This window comes from Curcuma longa, chromosome 6 (assembly GCF_044706935.1).
Source record: "Curcuma longa cultivar G26 ecotype Majalengka, Jawa Barat chromosome 6, ITB_CL_G26_1.1, whole genome shotgun sequence".
Taxonomy (NCBI): Eukaryota; Viridiplantae; Streptophyta; class Magnoliopsida; order Zingiberales; family Zingiberaceae; genus Curcuma; species Curcuma longa.
The window spans coordinates 3417003-3422905 of record NC_133866.1 but is presented as its reverse complement, the minus strand read 5'-3'; the positions used below and the strand labels follow the sequence as shown (position 1 = coordinate 3422905).

Below are 5903 nucleotides of genomic sequence, written 5' to 3'. Positions count from 1 at the left end.
CCCTGGTCTGCGTTCGTGCCGGACCAAGCTGTGCCTGGTCTGGCACGCAACTAAGCCACACCCGTTCAGCCAGACCCCAAGTAGATGAAAGTATTGTGACCAAGAAAATGACTGAAATTTTCTGTACTAGTAAGGTTTGGCACCCAGCTGCTTCTGGACTTTGTATCAACATATCATATTAAGACGGTCAGCATCCGGCCGGCCTGCTCTAGGTCAGCAGGATGCACCTCCGTAGCTAGTCTCACCCCACGCTAGCCCAGTCACCTTAAAATCTTAAAATCATTAGCAAAAAGTCATTGTATAGCTGCAGACCTCTTACACACTTCCAACCTGGCAAACCACAAATTTGATCAATCCCCATCCTACTCGTGAATAGATATTTTGCTACTAAACTAGGAGGAATCACTAAAGAGAAATAAATTTTGGCTGTTTAATAATGATTTTGCCTATTGTATTTCTAAGATCCTTCAGTTTATTTATTTATTTATGTATATTGTTTATGGTTTTGAGGGTATTACTCTTCATACTTTCTTGTGTCTCCAGTTGTTAATTATACTTTTGTAAACAGGTTATGTTTGGTATTATTCCTGGAGATACAGACTACAGAATGTTTTAAAATAAGCATTCCAGGATTTGATACTATCTTTGTTTTGGGGCTACAGAATGTTGGATTTTTAGTCAATGAGGAAATGAATTCAATAAAATTCAGATATAGTTCTGATTGTAATTCTCGTTAGAAAGAACTGACAAGAGTATTTATAGAATGAAAAGTTGGGTAATTTGCACCAACTGCTATCTGATTCTGTGACACTTTCAAATTGAGACCTCTAAAGATTCTAAAATTGTGCGACACACTTTCAAATGATTTAGTTGGCAAAAAATAATATATTTGTCAGCAAAATCTTGAAATTCTGGCAGGCAATAGATTTCATTACTTGGATCTATCAAGATCTTAAAGAAAATAATTAATTAATAGGATAAAGAATGGATAGTCACAGATCTTTGTCAGCTCGTCTGCTGAAGTTCTAATTGATTTTGTTTCACACGGTATAGAATTAAATTTGAATCGGAACAAATTAAACCTGAAGTTTCAATCTTTTGTATAGCAGCACGCTTTCCTGGTTAAGAACTTAAGATGTTGGTAGTTTTCCTTCATATATTCTGATATGTTTACAAGTTAAATAGATAAAAATTGATATATAGGATGATGCAATCATAATTGCATTCATCAATATCTGCGTTTCTTCTTCAAAACTTTATTAAGCTGAAGTTCTGAGCTAACAATTTCGTTTTCCTTTATATATAAGTTTGTAATTTATCAACTTATATAATGGTAAACTTAATATGTCATACTTTCACTACATTGCTAATTTCTTTTTTTCATTACAGGGATGTTGTTTCATGCTCTTAGGGTATCTACAATGTAAGGTTTTTGGAGAGGTTTGTGAAACTAAAAAGCTGAACAAAAAAAGTTTGAATTATTGTGGACATGAGGTTTGAATAAGCATGTGCAATGCAATATCTTTGATCAACTATCAGGTTTTCATTTAACCTTTTTGTCATCATTAATTGTTGGGAATTATGGTGAATACATTGTGAGTTGCTATTTCTTCATGTTGATTATGATAATTATCATCGTAGAAGTTTATTGTTTTTTCCTAATGGAAGATAGCAATTAATGTACATCTTCATCTTAATCGGTATCATACTGGTTCATTATTTTTCAAAAGTTGTTTTCTAGTTCTAGTCTCGGCTCTAATATTTTCATGCTAAGTACTCAATGTAATTTAATTGCATGACTACAAACAAGAACAAATTACCAGCAAAATCTAACTCCAATAGCAAAAATGTTAATATGGTGTAAAAGATAATTACATTTTTTTTCCAAGATAAAAACAAATTATAACATCTTAATCAATCCGTGTAAAATCTGGACATTATAAGAAATAAAACTTTAAAATTAATTCCATGTGTCATCTCCGGCGATTCATCTATATATGTTTATCCCATAGTTAAAATTAATTAATCTGGTGCCACAAAATAGACTTATTTAGACAAAATAGTATAATTCACACACACAAAAAAGGTTTGTTCATACAAAAATAAGAATGATAACACACAGAAATATTATGCAAGCAAAAATAACATTATTGTTATTGAAAACTAAATAGACCAATCTCATCACGAACTAAATTAAAGAAGATAGAATAGCGAAAAAATCACCTTCATGCCCCAAAGGCCCAATCTTCTTCTTAAAATTGGTCATCAATCCGATCGAGCCAATTAAGAGATTCAAGTTTTGTCTTTGAGGTCGTTAACAAACACAATCATTGAGCTAGGGAAACTGCTGCCTGTGGGGGATACAAACTATAAGATTACACAATTTTATCACAAAGCACACTACAAGAATAATATCATTTAGCGACAGAATATATGATAGATAATAAATGATTTGGTATGAAAATATATATCAGAAATGGATATTACCTAAAATAAGGAGTCAGGGAATCCTTGTCGTTATTGTCATTCCAATCCAAGTTGTCCCACCAAGTTTGATCACCTCTAATCTCTTTTAATCCGCTCTTCAATATTTCAGCCCCAAATGGTAATTTTGTAAGCCTTGGACAACTATACACACACATATATTCCAAGCAGGGAAAATGGAGTGGTTGGTGTACAATGCTGTGCAGGTTTTTCATTTCATTCAAAATCAACATCTTGATGCCAAAGCTTGAATTGGAGCTCCCAACATTGCTTATTAGTTCCTCCATTTCCCAAGAAGCTGTTATGTCTAGAAGTTTAAGACATGGCAGTTGCAAAACCCAATTAACATCCTTCAACTTGAAGCAACCCACAATGCGTAGATCGTGAAGGTTGTTGAAACCAACTCCATTCCACCAAATTTTTTCCAATTGTTCTAGTGTTATAAAATAGAGAGTCTTCAAACATCTGAAATTTGATTCGCAATCCGCATTTGCATTCATCATTAATTTATCTCCCGGGACATCTAGAATATTTAGACACTCAAGATTGTCACTTAGTTTGTGACTCCATTGTAAAGTGTTCAGATTGTGCTCTGAAGATTCTGAACTTTCCCATCCGCTCACAGTGAGTTCCCATACACAGACATTTGGTAACATGTCCAGTCTTTTAAGGTTAACTGGATTAATGTCAATTCCCAGACTTAATTTGTAGTGTCCTTTGAAATCTTTCAGCTCATCCCACCACCACTCAGATATAGGATACATGTCTCTTATATCTAACCACTTGAGCATTAATAAATTGGATATTGTCCCATTAGGTACCATCTCAATATTATTATACCTTAGAAGCAAGTACTCTAATTTTTTAAGATGACCAAACTCGAGTGGCAAACTTGTAATACCAGTGGAGGACAAGTTTAAATATTGAAGCTCAATTAAGCTACCAATTTCCTTTGGAAGCTTTCTTATACCTAGATTGTTAGAGAGATTCAAGTATGTTAAAAGAGGCATGTTTGTGAACAAAGTTGGAGGAATCCGCCACAGATTGTTACCTTGGAGCATCAACATAGAAAGTTTTGGAAAAGTAGAAGTTTCGTACTCTAGTAAAGATAGATTACGGTTATGCATGAATGATGCTCGCTCTGCCTCTTGCCATTCCTCCTGTCTAGGCAAACTATGCAACCCAATTCCTGCTTTTACAATCCATTTTGTTCCATTTCCATTCAACCTAGAGACCATCAATAGTGCCATGTCTCGGATGATGTCATGCATCTTTACATGTTGAGCCTCATAGTAATCCTGCCATCTAGAGGAGTGTTCTAGCAAGGATGCAGCTATGAGAGCTTCCAAATGGGAGCATCCTTTGGTGAAAGCTTCATTGATTACGTTAAACTCACGGATTATGCCGCAACCTATCCAGCACGGTATCAACTCCTCAAATTTGTGGATGCTATAATCTTCAGGCCACAAAGCGCAACACAAAAGACATTCTCTTAAAGAGTCATTTTCTAAACTGTTGTAGCTTAGCTTGAAGGCTTTATACATTACGGCTGAATCTTTTGAAAGACCAATGGTTGTCCACTCATGATTATCCCTTATTTGATCGAGAGCATCATTCCAAACTTTCCAAGACTTTTTCCCTGACATGGCTCGGGCAACAGTGATAAGAGCAAGCGGCAGACCTGCACATTCTTCAACAAGTTCTTTACCACAGGAGTTGATTTCTTTATCTGAGTAAAGAACATCTGCATCACTATTCTCCTCAAACAGTTGCCATGCTTGAAGTCGATCTAGGCATTTGACTTTTGTCATCTTTCGTGCTTTCATTTGTACACACACTGACTCCTTGCGGGTTGTGAACACCACGACTTTGTGTGCTGCTGTTGCTGGCCTCGCTCTGTAGCTGAGTGTGTCATCCCCAACAGTTTCAGATCTAGATGTTCCCAAATATCATCAAGAAGTAGCAAACAGTTCCTGTTCTTCAAGTACCTAGACAGCTTATCACCACATGTTCGTTCATCATCACTCTCCTGCAGTGTCTTCAATCGTAAACTCTTTGCAATATCCATCTGTAGCCTTTTCAATTGGCAGTCTTTGGAGGCCACAGTCCAAATAACAGAATCAAATTTGGTATGATTATGAAGATAATATTGTTGGATGTTGTCCAATATGGTGGTCTTACCGATACCACCCATTCCATAGATGCCTATGATGTTGCCTTCTCCGCGATTGATGTAATCCACAATGTTCAACACATACGACTCGATCCTAAAAGGCGGTCGGTGTGAGATGGGAAGCATTACAGTGGATTTCGAAGGCTGAACTGTGATGATCGGATCCAGTGCATCGGCTTGGCTCATCAATTTGTTAACCTCGCCAAGCATCTTCGCCACTCGTCGATTGATGGACAAGGGGTTTGATAAGACCTGATGTCCTGCGATGGAAACAATAACTTTTTTCTTCTCTCTTGTAGATAAAATCGGTAGTAGCATCAAAACACATAGGCTTGCAATTGAATTGGCATGAAAAAGGCAAAAAAGGTATGTACCGAAGAATACTCACTGATGCGTTGGAAATCCTGCTCGAGGTCAGCCACTTTGCCTTCTAATACCTCCACCTCTTGCAGCCACTGCATCACTTCGTTGGTCGGAAATTTCCCATCGCGCTCCTCCTGGTCGATCTGGTTCTTGATGTCGTCTCTTTTGGCTCTCAATCTTGTTGTTTCCTTTTCCAATTTCTTAATGCCAGATTTTGGCCTGCCCAGTCGCTGCATCGTCTTGAGCCCGCTTAGGATTTTGTTGACGTCTACTCTGAAATTTAATTTGATGAACGCCATGGATGAGGAGAAGCAAAACAAGAGACTTGTTTTTGTTGCAGAGCAAAGGAAGAGGTTAGGGAAGGGAAGCAAAACAAAGAATAAGTAAAAGTCAGAAGATCGGATCGTTTATCAACCAGCAAAAAAAACTTTCTAAACCAGAAAAAAGAATCAAATTTAATATAAAGTTATTTTAATTTGATTTTCTGAACATTAAACCAATAGGAATTTAGAAACAATATTGTTTGCCTTGTCAAAGATGCGTATTGCATCCGCATCTTTTTGACCAGGCTGAAATATATATTCTCGAGACAAATTAAGAGAGGAGGTCTTTCATCTCCATGATTGGTTTAATCACAAATAAGAGTTTCTATATCAAACAGCATTATCCCCATTTATTCTATATTATTTCCTTCTCTTTAATTTCTATATCTTTTATTCTTTTCTTTTTTTTTAATTTCCCCCACGACCGAAAGAATCATTTATTTTAATCCAATTACTATTGTTTTTCTTAAGATATAGAAATTAAAGAAACTTAGATAAAAATTTTGAATATTTTTTAAAATTGAACGTGATTTAGAAAATTGACTTTTTTTTAAAAAAAA

General features: G+C 35.9%; 1 pseudogene; it reads right to left on the bottom strand.

The window, feature by feature from the left end:
- Positions 1-2061: 2061 nt before the first annotated feature.
- Positions 2062-5319, bottom strand: LOC141830909 (putative disease resistance protein At1g61300; annotated as a pseudogene).
- Positions 5320-5903: the final 584 nt, after the last annotated feature.